Genomic DNA, 21870 nt, shown 5'->3' on the forward strand with positions numbered 1-21870 from the left:
GGCTCTTCAAGCCATTAGTCATTGATACGTCTCCGTCGTATCTACTTTTCCAAACACTTTTGCCCTTATTTTGGACTCTAACTAACCGGACTGACGCTGTTTTCAGCAGAATTGCCATGGTGTTGATTTATGTGCAGAAAATAAAAGTTCTCGGAATGACCTCAAACTCCACGGAACACCTTAGAAAAAATAATAAAAAATCGTCGCCAAAGATGAAGACCAGGGGGCCCACACCCTGTCCATGAGGGTGGGGGCGCCCCCCCCCCCTGGGCACGCCCCCCTACCTCGTGGGCCCCCTGGTGGCCCTCTGACGCCAACTCCAACTCCATATATTGGCTTTCGGGGAGAAAAAAATCAGAGAGAAGAAATCATCGCGTTTTACGATATGGAGCCACCGCCAAGCCCTAATCTCTCTCGGGAGGGCTGATCTGGAGTCCGTTCGGGGCTCCGGAGAGGGGGATTCGTCGCCGTCATCATCCTCAACCATCCTCCGTCACCATTTTCATGATGCTCACTGCCGTGCGTGAGTAATTGCATCGTAGGCTTGCTGGACGGTGATGGGTTGGATGAGATTTATCATGTAATCGAGTTAGTTTTGTTAGGGTTTGATCCCTAGTATCCATTATGTTCTGAGATTGATGTTGCTATGACTTTGCTATGCTTAATGCTTGTCACTAGGGCCTGAGTGCCATGATTTCAGATCTGAACCTATTATGTTTTCATGAATATATGTGTGTTCTTGATCCTATCTTGCAAGTCTATAGTCTCCTACTATGTGTTATGATCCGGCAACCCCGAAGTGACAATAATCGGGACCACTCCCGGTGATGAACATAGTTTGAGGAGTTCATGTATTCACTATGTGCTAATGCTTTGTTCCGGTTCTCTATTAAAAGGATGCCTTAATATCCCTTAGTTTCCAATAGGACCCCGCTGCCACGGGAGGGTAGGACAAAAGATGTCATGCAAGTTCTTTTCCATAAGCACGTATGACTATATACGGAATACATGCCTACATTACATTGATGAACTGGAGCTAGTTCTGTATCACCCTATGTTATGACTGTTACATGACGAACCGCATCCGGCATGATTATCCATCGCTAATCCGGTGCCTACGAGTTTTCCATATATTGGTTCTCGCTTATTTACTTTTCCGTTGCTACTCTTACAATCACTACAAAATACCAAAAACATTACTTTTGCTGTCTTTACTTTTGTTACCGTTACCACCACTATCATATTACTTTGCTACTAAACACTTTGCTGCAGATACTAAGTTTCCAGGTGTGGTTGAATTGACAACTCAGTTGCTAATACTTGAGAATATTCTTTGTCTCCCTTGTGTCCAATCAATAAATTTTGGTTGAATACTCTACCCTCGAAATCTGTTGCGATCCCCTATACTTGTGGGTTATCAAGACCTTTTTCTGGCGCCGTTGCCAGGGATCATATCTATATTCATTGAGTTACTTGGGAGTTATATCTGCTGGACACTATGAAGAACTTGAAAGACGATCGAACCACTATTTTGCCCTCAACTACGAGGGGAGGTAAGGGACTGCCATCTAGCCTTTCACTAGATTCTCCTTCTGTTATGAGTAAGTTTGCAACACCTAAACCTACTACTGCTATGAATTCTGATATGTCGCCTGTTATTGATGATGCCACTTCTGCTATGCATGATACTTATGATGAAACTACTTCTATGCTTGATACTACTGTGCCCCTTGGTGAATTTCTTGATGAGCAAATTGCTAGGTCTAGAGAAAGAGAAATTATTGAACCTGAACACGATGATGTTAGTGATGATGAAAATATGCCTGCTATTCCTGAGGGTTATCTTTTTGATGTGGAATCTTCTGCAGCTATTCTTGCTTGCTAGGATAGACATGAACTTAAGAGGTTTCTAGTTAAATGGAGTAAAGAATCTTATAGAGATAGGATGAGACCCGACCCTGCTTTTGCTACTTCACCTATCTGTGTTCCTGATCAAGATTATTATGATTTTTCTGTTGATCTAGATATAATTATTTGGTTGAATCTGATCCTTTTTATGGCTATGAATCTGAAACTGTTGTGGCAGATCTTACTAAGTTAAATGATATAGCTACCCTGTTTACTAATAATGAGAGATCGTGCTACCTTTATTTACTCAAAATATTTCCGTTCTCATTAAAGGGTGATGCTAAGATATGGTTTAATTCTCTTGATCCTGGTTGTGTGCAAAGTCCCCAGGATATGATTTATTACTTCTCTGCTAAATATTTCCCTGCTCATAAGAAACAAGCTGCTTTGAGGGAAATATACAATTTTGTGCAAATTGAAGAAGAGAGTCTCCCACAAGCTTGGGGGAGGCTTCTCAAGTTACTTGATGCTTTCCCTGATCATCCTCTTAAGAAACCTGAAATATTTGATATCTTTTATAATGGACTAACTGATGCTTCCAGAGATTTCCTGGATAGTCGTGATGGTTCTCTTTTCAGGCAAAGAACACCGGATGACGCCGAAATTCTATTGAATAATATGTTGGCAAATGAAAATAATTGGGCACCTCCCGAGCCACCTCTGAGCTAGTTCCAGAGCCGATTACTGAACCTATTCCTAAAACAACTCCGAAGAAGAGAGGTGTTCTATTTCTCAGTCCTGAAGATATGCAAGAGGCAAAGAAATCTATGAAAGAAAAAGGTATTAAAGCCGAAGATGTTAAGAATTTACCTCCTATTGAAGAAATACATGGTCTTAATTTACCGCCTGTTGAAGAAGTATATGATCTCAATTACTTATTTACTGAAGAACCTCCCGATATCTCAACACAGGTAGTAAAGGTAAATTCTCTCTATAGATATGATAAAGCTGAAGTTCCTACTCAGTGCTTGGATGAGTTTGATGACTTTATGTTTAAGCAAGATGACTTTAATGCTTATTTTGGTAGACAATTAAGAAAACACCTTTACGACTAAACGCTTGGGTGATTATATGGCTAATATTAGAGGTGAGCTTAAACTTGTTAGCAAACATGCTTCTATGGTTACCACTCAAGTAGAACAAGTACTTAAAGCTCAGAAAGAAGCTCTTGATGAAATGAATAGTAAGAAAAATGATTATGCTGTTAGAGTGGCTACTAGAACTGGTAGAATGACTCAAGAACCTTTGTATCTTGAAGGCCACCCTAAGAGAATCGAGCAAGATTCTCAGAGAAATAATATTGATGTACCTAGCTCTTCCAAGAGGAAGAAAAAGAAAAATGATAGGACTTTGCAAACTTCTAGTGAACCTATTCCTGAACCACCTGAGAATCCAAATGAGATCTCTGTTTTTGATGCTGAAACACAATCAGGTGATGAACATGGACCTAGTGATAATGTTAATGATAATGTTCATGTTGATGCTCAACCTAGTAATGATAAGGATGTAGAAGTTGAACCTGCTGTTGATCTTGATAACCCACAATCAAAGAATCAACGTTATGATAAATGAGATTTCGTTGCTAGGAAACATGGTAAAGAAAGGGAACCATGGGTTCAGAAACCCATGCCTTTTGCTCCGAAACCATCCAAGAAAAAGGATGATGAGGATTTTGAGCGCTTTGCTGAAATGATTAGACCCATCTTTTTTCGTATGCGACTAACTGATGTGCTCAAAACAAATCCTTATGCTAAGTATATGAAGGATATCATTACTAATAAAAGAAAGATACCTGAAACCGAAATTTCCACCATGCTTGCTAATTATACTTTTAAGGGTGGAATACCAAAGAAACTTGGAGATCCAGGAGTACCTACTATACCATGCTCCATTAAGAGAAATTATGTTAAAACTGCTTTATGTGATCTTGGAGCAGGTGTCAGTGTTATGCCTCTCTCTTTATATCGTAGACTTGATTTGAATAAGTTGACACCTACTGAAATATCTTTGCAAATGGCTGATAAATCAACTACCATACCTGTCGGTATTTGTGAGGATGTGCCTGTTGTGGTTGCAAACGTTACTATTTTAAAGGACTTTGTTATTCTTGATATTCCGGAGGATGATAGTATGTCTATTATTCTTGGAAGACCTTTCCTTAATACTGTAGGGTCTGTTATTGATTGCAACAAAGGCAATGTCACTTTTCATGTTAATGCCAATGAGCACACGGTACACTTCCCGAGGAAACAACCTCAAGTTTATAGTATCAACTCTATTGGAAAAATTCCATCGATTATATTTGGAGGTTTTGAATTTCCTCTACCTACTGTCAAGAAAAAGTATGATATTCTTATTGTTGGGGATTTTCATATCCCCATTGAGGTAACTTAGTGCTATTCGAAATTTCTCCGGTTCCATGATTATCGGAATGAGTTTGTTAACAAGACTTTATCAACCTTGTTAGTGGATTCTTTTTTATGAGCGTGGGATGGATGAAACTAGAAGCACAACCTTCTGTACCCACTTTATATTTCCTATTATTTAGTAGAAATAAAGTAAAATAGTATTTTCTGTCTGTTTCCCGACTTATCCGTGCAATATAAAAATATCCCAAAAATAAAAGTCCTCAGAATGCCATGCCAATTTAATATGATTTTTTAGGGAATATTTGAGGATTTACTGTGCAAAAATCACCGCAAGGGGAGCTGCCACCTGGCCACGAGGGTGGAGGGCGCGCCCTACCCCCCTAGGCGCGCCCCCTGCCTCGTGGGCCCATGGTGGCCCTCCTCCACTTATTCCTGCACCCGTCTTCTTCCTCTATCTCACACAAACACGAAAAACCAACTCAAGCACGAGTTCAAGCCCCCGTTGCTGTGATTTTCGATCTCCTTGCTCAAAGCACCTCTCGCAAAACTGCTTGGGGAGATTGTTTCTTGGTATGTGACTCCTCCATTGGTCCAATTAGTTTTTGTTCTAGTGCTTTATTCATTGCAAATTTGTGTTGCATGTGTGACCATGTTCTTGAGCTTGCATGTCAAATTTATATGGTTCCAAGTAGTTCCAATGCTTTATACAGGCTCTAGGCACTTGTAGGAGTTGTTGCTATCAGTTTTATTGAAGTTGGTTCACTTTCATTTGACGTTACTAAAAATTTTAGATTGTTTTAGAAATAATGAAGAGACTTTTGAGGGGCTCGTCGAGCCGAAGCTTGAAGGAAAAACAAAAATAAGAAGAGAAGAAGCCCAAATTTAATTTGCCTCGCACCGCGGAGGTCCGGCCGTGTGAATGGCCTTCAGATGAGTTCTTGAGGAGAGCCGGGATTTATGAGGATTTCTATTTATTGATTGATAACGTCGACCTCACCAACTTCCTCCGCGACCAACGTCACCAGTATCTCCTACTCACAAATTCCTTTGTGCAAAACTTCTACTTTTTCCCCAAGAAATCACCTCCTTCAATAGAGTTTCATTTATATGACGTTGTTAAGAGGATGACCTTAGCTGAATTCTGCGAGGTTTGCATAATACCCTTTGAGGGCACCTTAGATGAACCCCACAGTAGCGAAGTAGAAGCTTTTATTAACATTATCACTGTGGGAGAAACCAGGAAGGTTTCTGATGCAAAGATCACTAGCATACATTTTCCTGTTTTACGCTACTTTGCCTTATTTGCTAGTTGTTGCTTAATTGGACACGGAAACTGTGGGAACCTTAGTATTCCTGATATTATTATTTTGTTCCATGTTTTATACTGCAATAACTCTGTTAGTATGGGTGGAATTGTTGCTAGACGGTTAAGTCTGAACCGTACTAAGGGCCCCATCTTTGGAGGCATTTATGCTTCACGCCTAGCTGAACATTTTGAAATACCTAATAGGCATGAGGAGGAAGAAGAAACAGCACTGCCCCGTGCTTACTTAGATAATAAGAGTATGATAGCTCATGATTTTCTTGTTAAGAGTCGCGAAGGGGAGCTCAAATATAAATTATACTTTGATAAACATCACCCTGAGACTATTACTTTGCCTGCACCTTCTTTGTTTAACTTATCTGCAGGTCCTCACATCGTTTCGTGGGCGGCGGTTCAAGCCTATCGGAATCTTGCACCAGCCCCGGAACCGGAACCACAAGATGAGCCTCCACGACTATCTGTTTATTCTTGGGATTCACAGGAGGTTGCCAGCCAGTGGCAGCCGGAGCCTTCTTCGTCACAGTATGACCCCAGCTTCACCTACGGATATCTGCCAGGCTATCCCTGGCAATAGGCCAACTTAGGCCAAAAGCCTAAGCTTGGGGGAGTACGTATTTCCCACCGACATTACATTCATGTTCACACACACTCATTGCTAGATGCCGGTGCTCATACTCTTTCATTGTATTATCCATGTTAGTTTAACTTTCTTTTTCTGCTTTCTTCTTGTGTGTTTGTTAAACTTTAAGAAAAAAATTAGTACTAGTTTATTTCTTTGCTTGTAGTAGAATTAAAATGAAAACCCAAAAATATTTCCTGTTCTTCTTTTACTTGTTGGGAGCTTTCCCGTGTAAATAGTTTTTATTTCTTTTCCTTTCTTTGGGGGTCGAGAAGACCTTATTGAAAATGCTTAGTGGCTCATATATGCATGAATGATTATTTAACTTAGAGCCCATATTACTTGTCTTCTCTCTTCAGTTGAATGCTTGCAGATTCCAGCTTAGTCCAATGCACGTGCACTCTTGTTATTATACACTTTGTTCGGTTGTGCAAGTGAAAGGCAATAATGATGATATATGATGGACTTATTGGGATGAGAAAAGCTGGTATGAACTCAACCTCTCTTGTTTTTGTAAATATGATGATTCATCGTTTCTGATTTAGCTATTATGAAGTAAACATATTTGCAATGACATTAGAGATTATAGTTGCTTGAGCCATGCTTGATTAGCTATGAGTTATAATGGTCTACCTTGCGTGCCAACATGCTATTACAATGATTATGATGTGGTATGAGGGGATGGTATCCTCCTTTAAATGTATTGAGTGACTAGACTTGGCACATGTTCATGCATGTAGTTGAATCAAATCAACATAGCCTTCATGATATTTATGTTCATGGTGGATTATATCCTACTCATGCTTGTATTCGGTGTAAATTAATTTTACTGCATGTTTACGACTGTTGTCGCTCTCCCAGTTGGTCGCTTCCCAGTCTTTTGCTAGCCTTCACCTGTACTAAGTGGGAATACTGCTTGTGCATCCAAACTCCTTAAACCCAAAAGTTATTCCATATGAGTCCACTATACCTTCCTATACGCGGTATCTACCTGTCGTTCCAAGTAAATTTGTATGTGCCAAACTCCAAACCTTCAAATGAAATTCTGTTTTGTATGCTCGAGTAGCTCATGTTTAAACTAGGGCTGCCCTTATCTTCCATGTTAGGCGGTTATTCTCAAGAGGAGTGGACTCCGCTCCTCATTCATGAGAAAATGGCTGGTCTTCGGGATGCCCAGTCCCATGCTTTGTGCAAACTAAATCAAATTAACTGCAAACAAAACTCCCCCTGGGACCCGTTGGATATTGGAGGCACTCGTTGTTTCGAGCAAGCCATGGATTGATGCTTGTGGAGGAGGGGGAGTATAAACTTTACCATTCTGTTTGGGAACCACCTATAATTTGTGTAGCATGGAAGATATCGTCATCTCATAGTTGTTGCGTTGACAGCAAAAGTATGCCGCTCAAAATGTTATTCAATCTCTATTTTAAAACCGAGCTCTGGCACCTCTACAAATCCCTGCTTCCCTCTGCGAAGGGCCTATCTATTTACTTTTATGTTGAGTCATCACCCTTCTTATTAAAAAGCACCCGCTGGAGAGCACACTGTCGTTTGCATTCATTATTATTGGTTTATATTGGGTATGACTTGACTGAATCTATTTTACCATGAATTACAATGTTTAGTCAGTCCTTGATCTTTAAAGGTGCTCTGCATTTATGTTTTGCGGTCTCAGAAAGGGCTAGCGAGATACCATTTTGTTATATCATGTTATGATTATTTTGAGAAAGTGTTGTCATCCGAGTTTTATTATTATGGCTCGCTAGCTGATTATGCTATTGATATGAGTAATTGTGAGACCTATGTGTTATTGCGAGTATGGTTAGTTCTTAATATTGGCTGAAACTTGAATGCTGGCTTTTCATGTTTACAACAACAAGAGCAAACAGAGTTTGTAAAAGTTTTTCTTTTTCTCTTTCACTTTGTCAATTGAATTGCTTGAGGACAAGCAAGGGTTTAAGCTTGGGGGAGTTGATATGTCTCCGTCGTATCTACTTTTCCAAACACTTTTGCCCTTGTTCTGGACTCTAACTTGTATGATTTGAATGAAACTAACCCGGACTGGCGCTGTTTTCAGCAGAATTGCCATGGTGTTGTTTTATGTGCAGAAAATAAAAGTTCTCGGAATGACCTGAAACTCCACGGAACACCTTAGAAAAAATAATAAAAAATCGTCGCCAAAGATGAAGACCAGGGGGCCCACACCCTCTCCACGAGGGTGGGGGCGCCCCCCCTCCCCCACCTAGGTGCGCCCCCTACCTCGTGGGGCCCCTGGTGGCCCTCCGACGCCAACTCCAACTCCATATATTGCCTTTCGAGGAGAAAAAAATCAGAGAGAAGAAATTATCGCGTTTTATGATACAGAGCCGCTGCCAAGCCCTAATCTCTCTCGGGAGGGCTGATCTGGAGTCCCTTCGGGGCTCCGGAGAGGGGGATTCGTCGCCTTCGTCATCATCAACCATCCTCCATCACCAATTTCATGATGCTCACCGCCGTGCGTGAGTAATTGCATTGTAGGCTTGCTGGATGGTGATGGGTTGGATGAGATTTATCATGTAATCGAGTTAGTTTTGTTAGGGTTTGATCCCTAGTATCCATTATGTTCTGAGACTGATGTTACTATGACTTTGCTATGCTTAATGCTTGTCACTAGGGCCCGAGTGCCATGATTTCAGATCTGAACCTATTATGTTTTCATGAATGTATGTGTGTTCTTGATCCTATCTTGCAAGTCTATAGTCACCTACTATGTGTTATGATCCGGCAACCCCGAAGTGACAATAATCGGGACCACTCCCGGTGATGACCATAGTTTGAGGAGTTCATGTATTCACTATGTGCTAATGCTTTGTTCCGGTTCTCTATTAAAAGGAGGCCTTAATATCCCTTAGTTTCCAATAGGACCCCGCTTCCATGGGAGGGTAGGACAAAAGATGTCATGCAAGTTCTTTTCCACAAGCACGTATGACTATATACGGATTACATGCCTACATTACATTGATGAACTAGAGCTAGTTCTGTGTCATCCTATGTTATGACTGTTACATGACGAACCGCATCCGACATATTTATCCATCGCTAATCTGGTGCCTACGAGTTTTCCATATACTGGTTCTCGCTTATTTACTTTTCCGTTGCTACTGTTACAATCACTACAAAATACCAAAAATGTTACTTTTGTTGTCTTTACTTTTGTTACTGTTACCACCACTATCATATTACTTTTCTACTAAACACTTTGCTGTAGATACTAAGTTTCCAGGTGTGGTTGAATTGACAACTCAGCTGCTAATACTTGAGAATATTCTTTGGCTCCCCTTGTGTCGAATCAATAAATTTGGGTTGAATACTCTACCCTCAAAAACTGTTGCGATCCTCTATACTTGTGGGTTATCAGTCGTGTGGCAAGAAAATAGCGGCAACATCGTCGCAGGACCGACCATACCCTCAGATTCCGAACACACTCCCGATATCGTCGGGGGTTCGGGCACCGAAGTAACACTATCGGCTCATGAAATCATGGCTGTAATCGCCCCATGGACCGAACCGTTCCTCGCCTACCTTACTAGGAATGAGCTCCCCGATGACCAGACACAGGCCCGCCGCATTGTTCGGTGCTCGAAGGCCTACAAAGTCCATGAGGGGGAACTGTACAAGAAAAGTACCACCGGAGTACTCCAAAGGTGTATCTCCGAAGAAGAAGGACGACAGATCTTGGCCGAAATACACACCGGTCTTGGTGGCCATCACGCCGCAGCTCGGGCCCTTGTAAGTAAGGCCTTCCGTACGGGTTTCTTTTGGCCCACGGCCCGGGCAGACGCACAAGACCTCGTATAGGGATGTGTTGGATGCCAGCTTTTCGCAAATCAAAGCCATATGCCGCCCACTGCCTTACGAACAATCCCCATTACATGGTCTTTTGCGGTCTGGGGGCTCGGCATGGTCGGACCCCTTAAAGGGGGAAGCCATAAGAAGAAATATTTACTGGTTATGGTCGACAAGTTCACTAATTGGATAGAAGCCAAACCAGTCAAAACGGCCGAAGCCGGACCAGTTATAAACTTCATATACGGTGTGGTACACCGTTACAGTGTCCCGCACAGTATTATTACTAACAATGGTTCTAACTTTATGGCCGATGAGGTGAAAACCTGCTGCGCTAATTTGGGCATTAAGCTCGATTATGCCTTTGTATATCATCCTCGGACAAACGGTTAGGTCGAACAGGCTAACGGCTTGATAATGAGTGGCATTAAACCCAGACTAGTACGATCCCTGCGTGAATCGGACAAGCACTGGGTTGAAGAACTCGATTCTGTACTCTGGGGGCTGTGTACCACGCCCAATCGCACGACCGGATATACACCTTTTTTCATGGTGTACAGCGCCGAGGCACTATTGCCTGCGACATTATTCATGACTCACCTCGAGTGCGCATGTATGAAGAGAGAGAGAGAGAGAGAGAGAGAGAGAGAGAGAGAGAGAGGCCGATGTCGATCGGCAGGACGATCTGGATGGCTTGGAGGAGGAGCGCGACGTCACGAAGGCCCGTTCTGCATTTTACCAACAGCAAGATCGGCGATATCAAAGCAGGCGGGCAAAGACTTATAATGTCGGTGAACTCGTCCTGCGCCTACCATAGAAGAAAAAGGACAAGCTCAAGCCCAAATGGGAGGGTCCCTTCATCATAGATGAAGTTCTTGCTGGAGGAGCCTATCGCCTTCGCAACTCTTCGGATAATCGTTTGGAACCAAACCCATGGAATGTCGCTCAGCTCCGAGGATTCTACGCCTAAGTCCACACTTGTAACTTTTTTCGTCTTTTCTCCCTCTCACCCTGTTTCTCTCTTTTTGTACAACTTCTACCAGTGTTCGGATCAACCACACACTCGAGGGATATACATCATTAAATGTACATACCCCATGACACCTGGGGGCTTCTTTTTCAGAAGCTTATTCTGATTATTATTTTGGAGCATCAAGCTCACCGTAGATATGTGTTGTCTACTCATATGTGTCATGTCTTCCCCATTATATGCACCTTTATGACTTAAGTTTTTGCCAAGCTGGGTTGCCTGGCTCCTGTGCTTATGCGCTACGTTCCCGCTTGTTCGGCTAGGGCATAAAGGGAGCACCTCTGCGATTGTTATAGCCGGGTTATCCGGATGTGTACCAAAGATGGGTGAAGCCGAAATCTAGCGTTCTTAAGGGAATAATCGGCCGGCGGACAAGAGATGAACTGCCCACATTGCACTATACGCCCCCAAATTATAATGTGTACTGTGATTTCTTGCATCACAGTTTATGTATGCACAAAAACGCGTGCTGGCCTAGGGAAAGGAACCCTTAACAGAACTATTCTCTCTGGAAGATGTTTATTATGATCAAATGTAATATAACATAACTCCCCGAATACAACTTGTCTGTTCAAGCAACTATGACCGGACTGCCTAGTTTCCGAACATGCCTTGATGTTTACCAATGGTATAAACATCGGAAACACTCCAAACCTCAGGTTCTGGAGGTCGAAGCGGAAACTCTGCCATGACAATCATTTTACAATTCGGCTGGAGATAAGTTTGTTGATAAAGTACACTCCTAGTTGGACTCAAAAATTTCTTCTTCCTCTAGACCCTCTAGTAGGCTGTCTAGTTTACAATCCTGTTGAGAAAACTTAGCGGCTGTTTTCACTTGGCCATATACTAAGCTAACAGGAATTTCTTGTCCATCTGGTCCCCGAGGTCCGACCCGGGCTATATGATTTGGATCAAGCTTGGTATACTGTGTTTTCACCATAGCCCAGGCTTCTCGGGTGCCTTCCCGACATGCTGATATCTTCCATAGCTCCAAACGGCGACGAGCTCCCTTGAATAAATTTGCAAGCTCATCCATACTTCCTGGAGGGGGATCGGATGGCCATAAAGCCTTAGCCATGTTCCTCCATGCTTTCCGAGCTCGCTCATGCACTTTGGACAGCTCTTGTAGCAGTTCGCCTTCGAATCCGGACACTTCTCCTTCGGGACGCCCGGTTAATACACCTACAGAAGCAAACTTGTAAAATTTTCAAACAGGAGACCGTTTGACAGATAGGTTAAAGAGCATAATGAATATGCCACCTTTCAGCTTCTTATTCTCCTTCAAAGCATCTGATAATTGGGCTCTTAAATACTTTAGTTCTTTGGCCTGCTTAATATTGGCATCCTGTAGTTTGTTCTTCTCATTAATGGTCTGTGACAATACACGTTGACCAGCGCATTCTTGCCCTTCGGCATGTTGTTTATCTACTTGAGCAGCCCTTAGCCTCTCCTCCAGCTGACCTATCGAGCCTAACCAACGAAACGAAAGCATAATTAAGCAACCTCGTTGTATGCATGGAGCCTTATTTCCAAGCTGTTGTTGTACTAACCATCAAGTGCCTTCTTGGATTTCTTCAAATTTTCCAGTTCAGCAGTGGAAGTAGATAGTTTAGTTCAGCATTCTTCAAGCTCCTTCAATAACGTTTTACTCCTCTCCGTGAATACCTAACAATGTAACGACTCTTAAATCAGTTGGGCCAACTTCTTCAAGACTCGGAGGCTACTGGCATATGATTATTGAATCTACGCAAAAAATTCTTACCCGCATATCCTTTGAAAGCTGGTGAGTGGCTCCAACAACTCCATCACGAGCAGCTCAAATATAAGCATCCGCTGAGCTGAGATCATTAAAAGCCTCTTCGGTAAAATGTGGGTTGTGCATAGCCACTCTCCACCGCCGGTGACCCATCGCACTCTCCACTCCGGAGTTTGTGACGGATATATTATTCAAATCCTCTAGGAGATGACAATTCGGCATTGCTCCTGCATCCCCTCTAGTCCTTGTGGCAGGGTTCGGGGCTGGATCAGTCTATGCATGGCCACCCCGGTCTCCGGATGCAGTCCGGCGTACACTCCTCCTGCAATATGGAGCAGCAGGGAACATCACTGTCCGATCTATCCGTTGAGTGCGTGCTAAAGGATTATACCTCTTCGACGCAGAAGAGGGCCCGACTGTATCATTGTTCGCCTTTCTTTTCAAAGACGCGCCTTGTGCAAGCGTCGTCTTCTTAGAGGACGCCTTTGCTACGGCACGCTGGTGCAAGCGTCGCCCCTTGGGAGCACGATGTAGTGCGGTGGGTAAGTCGCGGTGGGAAAAATCGTTTTGAGGAGATGTCTCCTGGGTACTTACATGGGAGGAAGGAAGAAGGCCGGGGTAGTCGGCTATAATGCCCACTTCCGTGCCATCGTAGCTCGTCTGATAAAAGACTCCATCCTGAAAATCTACAAATATGCCCGGATCCTCTTCATACGTAGGATCAAGGTCTCGATTATGGTCCTCCGGCTGCTGCGCGGGGCTGTAGATCCCCGCGCCGACCTTTCTCCATTCCTGTTAAAGGTAGTCTTATTAAGTTCAACTAAAAAGCATAGTTAAGGGAAACAGATCAATTAAAATCGAAGACTCACCCAGTCAATGGGGATATACATGGAGAAACCTTCTCAACACTTCAAGCGAGCAAAATCTTCTTTTTCCCCTTTGAAGAGGTCAGCCAACGTGGCGGCCAGCGCGGCGAAATTAGCCGGAACCTTGCACCCACAACGAGAGGCGTCGTCCTCCCTGTTGTAATGCCACATGGGAAGCCCCCTGGATTGAAGCGGTCGAGCGCATCACGTTATTGAAATCACCATTACCTCGACTATATTTAGTCCGGAGTGGGCAAGTATTTTGATCTTGTTCACTAGCCTCTTAACCTCCACACTATATTCTTCTTCATAGCTTCGAGGACGCCACCTGGCGGGATTCTTTGAAGGAGTGGAGGAAAATTCGGGAAGACCTTGCCGGATTGGGTCCGGAAGGACAATGTCTTCAATGTAGAACCACTCCGAGGGCCACTCTTCGGATGCCTTCTTCGGAGTGCCGGACAGGTATCCTGTTCCGCCTATACGCCATACTTCGGCACCGCCCACCTCGAAAATGGATCCCTTCTGGGAACGAGGGAGGAGGCAGAAATATTTTCTCCATAAATCGAAATGGGCCTCACAGCCTAGAAACAACTCACAAAGAGCAACAAAGCCCGCGATGTGTAGAATGGAGCCCGGCATGAGGTTGTGCAGTTGGAGACCGTAATACTCCATAAGACCTCTGAGGAAAGGGTGGATTAGAAATCCCATGCCCCTCAGTAAGAAGGAAACAAAGCACACCCGCTCCCCTTATTGGGATTGGGGAATTTCTCCGCCAGGGCTTCTCCATTGAAGGTAGTTAATCCTGCCCGAACGGGGACTAGATCTGATGGAGGGAGGTATCCCTGCGCCTGAAGCTTGGTCAATTGGGCGTGGGGCACCGAGCAGGTCTCCCAGTCGCCTTATTGAGGGCCTTGGGGATGCGAGGAAGAACAAGGAGCATTGGCCATCTTTGGTTGGTTTCTTATGGCAGGCTCTAAGGATTTTCGTCTGGTGGAGAATGGAATCTAAGATTCAATCTCTTTAAATAAGAGCCTTCCCTACATGGTCAAGGGGTTGTTTGTAAAAATACTTGGACCCTTCGTATTCATCTGACACATGGAAGCCGAGGTGACGGCGGCACAGAAACTGAAGAGTACAATATTTAATGCAAAAGCCGAACCATATGGAGCACAATGGGGAACTTACCTTGCAAAGCCGAAGAGATGAAGCCGGATACAACATCGTCATTGAAGGCAAGTTCGGGGGCTATTGAGGGAGTCCTGGATTATGGGGTCCTTGGATAGCCGGCCTATGTGACATGGGTCGGACTGACGGGGCGTGAAGATACATAATTGAAGGCCTTCTCCCGTGTCCGGATGGGACTCTCCTTTGCATCGACGGCAAGCTTGGCGTCCGGATGTGTAGTTTCCTTCCTTTGTAAGCCGACTTTGTACACCCCTAGCCCCCTCCGGTGCCTATAGAAACCGGAGGGTTTATTCTTTAGGGACAATCACAATCATATAGGCTAGACATCTAGGGTTTAGCCATTATGATATCGAGGTAGCTCAACTCTTGTAACCCCTATACTCATCAAAGTCAATCAAGCAGGAAGTAGGGTATTACCTCCATTAAGAGGGCCCGAACCTGGGTAAAACATCGTGTCCCCTGCCTCCTTGTTACCTTCGATCCTCAGACGCACAGTTCGGGACCCCCTACCCGAGATCTACCGGTTTTGACATCGATAGTGAGTGACTTGCAATCTCATGGATTTGAGCTCATCCAAGTACATATAGGGGTTAGATAACATGCAAGGGTGCAAGTAGATCCAAGACATATGATCATCAAATTAAGAGAAATATCAAGGATTAGTCATAGAAAGGCTCATGCCTTGCACGCATCTAGATGGAGTTCCTACTCCAAGTTTGAGGCATCAATGATGTTCAGTTCACCTCTCAAACGGCAAAACACTTTCTCATCAAGCGGTTTGGTGAATATATCCGCCAATTGCTTATCGGTATGAACATGCTTCAGATCGATGTCTCCTTTAGCAACATGATCTCGAATGAAATGATGACGAACTTCAATATGCTTAGTCTAAGATGTTGCACGGGATTATGAGCAATCTTAATATCACTTTAATTCTCACAAAGTAGTGGAACATGTTTCACGTGTATCCCATAATCTTTAAGGGTTTGGGTCATCCAAATTAATTGAGCACAACATGATCCGGCGGCAATGTATTCCGCTTCGGCGGTGGATAAGGATACCGAGTTTTGTTTCTTGGAGGACCAAGATACAAGAGATCTACCAAGAAATTGACAAGTACCCAAAGTGGATTTTCTATCAACCATGTCTCTGGCATAGTCCGAATCGGAGTAGCCAACAAGATCAAAAGAAGACCTCTTAGGATACGAAATGCCAAAGTTTGGTGTATGAATTAAGTATCTCACTATCCTTTTCATAGCCTTAAGATGACATTCTTTAGGGGGCGCTTGATATCGTGCACACATGCACACACTTAGCATAATATTGGGACGGGAGTCACATAGATATAACAAAGAACCAATCATAGAGCGGTAAACCTTTTGGTCAACCGGTTTCTGTCGGATTGCGGGTTCCGGCAGACCCTTGAGGTTCAAACTCTGGGTGCGCGCGAAGATCTCTCCTCTACCAACTCACGTCTCGTCGCCTCGCAAAGGATCTAGGCTACCCGAAGAACAACACAAGGGACGCAGGATTTATACTAGTTAGGGCCACCGTTGTGGTGTAATACCCTACTCTAGTGTGTGGTGTGGTGGATTGCCTCTGGGGATGATGATGAACAGTACAAAGGAAGAACAGCCTCGCGAGGGGTGTTCTTGTGGTGGTGTTGTTCCTTTGGAGGGGTCGATTCCAGATTTCTCTATACTATGGTGGCTAGTCCTATATATAGAGCAAGAGGCCCTGGTCCTCTTCCCAAATATTGAGCGGGAAGGGCGCCAACAATTGGCCATTTTGAAGGGGAACATCTAGTACACTTATCGTGACTAAAGTCGGTCCTCGCCTGTCAAAGACTCTGATGATGACGTCGTCCTGGGCTCCATGGTGACCTCCTTCCTGCCGTTCCGCTGGTCTTGGTCTTGTTGCACCGAAATGGTAGCCTTTGTCTGATGCCTTGGCCTGTGCTTGCTCCCTTTGCACCAAAGGGGAAACAAGGACACTGCACAGGCCGGCGCCCGCCTGGCGCCTGCCTGGCCTCGATCATCATGGCTTGCGTCACGGGCACCTCACGAGGTACCCCTGCCTTGATCTCTCCGCCTCCTCGTGAGCCAGCCTGACGAGGCTACTCTTGAGGATGCCTTCCTGTCGTCCGCCCCGCGAGGCTTGGTCCCTCGCGAGGGTCTTGAGCTTGAGTTGATGAAGATGGGCCGCACTGGGCCATGGCTTGAGCCATGCCGCAGGCCACAGGCAGTCAAGTCTGGGGACCCCCGTTCCCAGAACGCTGACAATAGCCCCCGGGCCCAAGGCGCGCCCGGACTTGGCTCAGCAGAGAAGCGAAGGGGCAAGCGCGAAGCGCCGCGGGCCCCAACAGCCTGTGTCCTTGGGCGCCGCGTGGCGGTTGATTGGACGTGGGCATCTCCGCTCCCCCATGATGCCTCGGCAACTGTCCGACAAGACAAGTCCCTGCATGTTAAACGGGTCATGATTACCTGAGATTGTGGAAGCCGACGGTTGTCCTCCTTCCGCTATAAGTATGGAACGGCGCGAGCCCTTCTAGTCCATCTTCTCTTGCTCCGCCTCTTCTTCTTCACTCATCCTTCAACTTGCCGACAATGGCACCGATCCGCCGGTTTTCGACTGAAGAGAAAGGGAAAGCCCCCCGAGAGGGGCCCGTTCCACTTTCGTTGAAGAAGCGGACGGTCCCCTGCTGTCGAGACGTGGGTGCTCGGCAGGAGGCGTCGAGGCCTAGGTATGAGCGGCCTCCTCCTGGATACCCACTGCCCTTGTACGCCCAGACTGAGGGCCCCGGGGAAGCGGGCGCCGAGTAGCACCGCCTGCGTCGCTGGCGTCGCCGACGGATCACGGCGGTACGCGTCGTTCCTCCTGGAGTCCATACCACGAACTCCTCCCGCGAGTTCGTGCTTCACGCCGCCATGCCTCCGAGCTCCTAGGTCCGTCTTCCTACTTCCTTCGCCTTCGAGATACCGCCGAGGGGGGCTCGGGAGCTTTGGTTGAAGCACGCCGACTGCCGCACCCCCGCGACCGAAGCGGAGGTTGAAGTTATCGCGCCTGGCAAGGTCTTCATGACCCGAGGCTGGGGCGAGATCGCAAGGGTCTGCCGAATGGAGGGTACCCTCGTGATCCATCTGGAGTATGATGGCGCCTCCCTAATGTTATTCAAGGCCTTCGACAAGGTAGGACGTCGGCTGGAGTGTTGTCCCAGACACAGCGGCCGGAGCTCCGGAGAGGTGTGGGGCAGGCCTGCCACCCACCATTCCAGCAGCTCCTCAGGCAGCAGCGGCCTGGCTGGAGGGTACAGCGACTCCCCCGAACTTCTCCTGACTTAGGAGACGAGCGACGACAACTACGAGCCACCGAGCTCGCGCTGTGCCCAAGGTAGTGCTGGTGCGCCTGGCGGTCAGCGCGGCCGACCTGGATGAGGTTGGCACCGGCCCTTCATGGCCCATTGTTGATGATGGCGTCTGCCACTGTGGTTCCTGTAGTTAGGGCTCCTTAGGATTTGTGTCTTTTGTTCCCTGCGAGGAACCAAGAACACACCCCGCAGGGGTTTGTAAAGCGTTTGTAGTCTCTTTGGTTAATACGATCCTCATCGCGAAGTAGTGTGAGATGCTCGTCCTGTCTCAGCTTGGTCCCTCCTTTCTAACCTCACGAGGGCCTGGTGCTCTGCGCCGACAGGTCCCGGTCCCCAGGCAGGCTTCAGCAGTCGCTGGTATGCCAGGTCACGATGCCGTGGTCAAGGCCAGGAGGTGAGCGGCCCGAGGTCCAGTAAGAGCCCCCGAGGCGTGATGCTCGGGAGGTCCCCTTTAGCACTCAAGCAGCCGCTGCTCGGCGAGAAAGGAGCGCAACGTCGCCACCACAGGGCCGCATTAGGTACAAAGTTGATGTCGCGTTAGCTAGTAGTTCCGGGGGTGACTTATCTTAGGAGCTTGAAGCCATCTCTTGGCGTTTCGCCTGGCTCATGCGTCAGCAGCTGGGAGGTTGCCTGGTGAGGTCTTCGCGAGCCTCCTCCTTCTCCCTCGCACTACCCTTCGTGCTCTATGTCCTCGAGTCCCGGCCCTTGAGTGGGCTCAGCCGTCGCTGGTATGCCAGGTCGCGATGCCGTGGACAAGGCCAGGAGCTGATGGCTGGAGGGCCAGTAAGAGCCCGTGAGTCACGATGCTCAGGTGCCCCCCTTTAATGTACAAGCAGTTCATGCGGGTGAGAGAGGAAGAAGGGCCACGGAGGCCTCGCCCGATGATGTCCCTTAGAGAGACCCTGTAAACTCATCACGAGAAAAACGAGAGTTGCCATCACAATCGTCAGCCAGCCACCCATTGCTCTGGGGGAGTGATGAGGGCACTGAGGGCTTCGTGAGGTGGCACCTTGCGGGGCTACCGCGGCCAGAGCTCCGCCACTCAGGTTTGTCGACATGTAGGGACAGACCCATGCACAAACGTCGTGCCAAGGAGAGCAGCTCCGAAGGTTGGTGTCAATCGAGTGGGCGATTAAGCCAAGTAGGTTAAATATGGAAGGGTAGATTAGCTTAGGCAGGTGCGAGAGCGATACACGCCACTGGGTCAGGCCCGAGCAGCTTGGGGATAATGCAGCCCGAGGGGCGCCCCCAACAAGGTAACCCAAAGGCATGAACAAAAGAGATACACGCCACAGGGACGGACCCACGCGGCCTGGGAATGATGCAGCCCTGGGGGCGCTCCCAGCTGAAATGAAACTTGAAAGGCGTCACCTGATACCGTTGGAGATGAAGGAATGCTGAGGTAGCGGACGACGCGTGGTGTGGAAGCCGGTCCTCACGAGCCCCCAGGTCCCAGAGCCTCGGGAGGCTCCGGGGGCGCAGGCGTCTCTTCAAGGACCATCTCCATCTCTGCCAGGACTACGCAATGCCTGACCTCCTGAGCCTCCAGAATGCTCCTCAGCAGGCGCTAATGAGCGGCGACCACATTCGGCAGGCCGAGAGGCATGCGAACGTAGTTGTGGGGTGGACCCATGCAACGTCCCATGCGCGAGGGCCAGAGGCGCTCCTGAGATACGACTCGGTTGAGTCCTGGTACGTCGATGCAGACGCGCAGCCCACCATCCTCGCCTGGATGGGGAGCCACGGCGGGTAAGCGGCGGCCGCCGCGCATGATTCTTGACTCCTGCAGCTCCTGAGTGTTTCTTGTGATGAACTCCTAAGGGTTTGGCCCTCCTTGCTCCACACCGTCTTGAGGGAAACGTGCTTTGAAACACGCCTCCAAGTGGTGCCCGAGCGCCTCCCTCGTGACCTTGGCAAAGTCGGTGGCCCTCCAGGAGAGAGCCCCCGAGCCTTGCCTGAGGAGGGCGCTGGGCGCGCCTTCCTATGCGACAAAGGGAGGTGCCCATTGGTCGGGCACGGATCCTGGCGCGACGCCCCTAGATGTGCCTGCCTCCTGATGGTTCGGACCAGGTGATGTCTTCTTCTTCTTTGCGACTGCCTCGGGAAGGCTCCCACTCCTGCGATATGGGTCTTCGATTGCCGCGGCCTGGAAGGCACGCTCGAGAGAACACACTGCATCCTTCTCCTCACAGGGGACTGTGATGACTCCACCGCTTCCTGGCATCTTGAGGACATTGTAGCCATGATGAGTCACCGCCATAAACTTGGCCAGGGCCGGATATCCGAGGATGGCGTTGTAGGGCAGGCGAATGTGGGCGACGTCGAAGTCGATGAGCTCAGTGCGGTAGTTTTTGCACTGTCCGAAGGTGACAGGGAGGCGGACCTGCCCTATCGGTGTGGTAGAACTGTCAGTGACTCCTGAGAAGGGCTTGGTTGGCTGAAGCTGATCATACGGCACTTGGAGATTGTTGAAGGTTTCGACAGACAGAATATTGAGCCCCGCTCCACCATCGATGAGGGTCCTGGTGACCTGCATGTTGCTGATGATTGGGGAGCAGAGCATCGGGAGGACACCAGCTGTTGATGCGCACTTGAGTTGATCCGCTGAACTGAACATGATGGCACACGTGGACCACCTGAGAGGGCGTGAGGCTTCGGTTTTTGCGAGGACTGCATTCACCTCGCGAGCAAACTGCTTGAAGATGCGCTGAGAGGCCGGTGCTTGAGCTCCGCCTAGGATGCAACCAATTGCGCGCGGCTCCTGGAAGCCCCCAGCCCCCTCGTCCTGATGCTGGTCTCCATTCCTCCTTGGTGGTGGTGGCAGCGGAGGGAGGCCTGCATTGCCTTGCGGGCGGTCCTTTCGAGGCTGATCCCTCCAACCTCCCTCTTGAGGCTAGTCCTGTCAGCGGTCCTTGCGAGGCCGGTCATGCCACCCCTGGCGAGGGCCACGGTCTTCCCATCGTCCTCCACCTCTTCCTCCTCCTCGTCCATAGCCCCGATCGTTGCGCTCGGGACATCGGCCGATACGTTCATCTCGCACAGTCCTGAGCTCCTGGCATTCATTGGTGTTGTGGGTGTGGAGGTTGTGGTACACGCAGTACCGGCTGCCCTTGGACGACTCTGGCTGATCCCTGCCTTGCTTGGTATCTGGCTCAGCTGCGAGCACAATTGCTCCTTTGCGCTTCACGTCCTTGACTTTGGGCTTCTTCTCTTCCGGATCAGCAACTGGAAGCTCGAGGAGGGAGAGGCGTCCTTCCTCGGCCTTGACGCACTTGGTTGCCAAGTTGAACAGCTCCAGAGAGGTGCACAGGTCCTCATGGATTGCTAGCTCTACCTTCATCTTGATGTCTCGAACGCCATCGAAGAAGGCTGAGATGATGGCCTCCTTAGTCACTCTGGGGATCTTGAGGCGGGCGTTATTGAAGCGTTGGATGTACTTTTGCGGGGTCTCCCCTGGCTATTGCTTGATGCGGCGCAAGTCACTCATGGCCGGGGGCCGGTCACGAGTGCCTTGGAAGTTGGCGATGAAGCGAGTGCGCATCTCGTCCCAAGAGGAGATCGTGCTGGGAGGCAGGTTGAGGAGCCATGTACGGGCGCCATCCTTGAGCACCATGGGAAACC

Source organism: Triticum dicoccoides, chromosome 1B (assembly GCF_002162155.2).
Source record: "Triticum dicoccoides isolate Atlit2015 ecotype Zavitan chromosome 1B, WEW_v2.0, whole genome shotgun sequence".
NCBI classification, from domain to species: Eukaryota; Viridiplantae; Streptophyta; class Magnoliopsida; order Poales; family Poaceae; genus Triticum; species Triticum dicoccoides.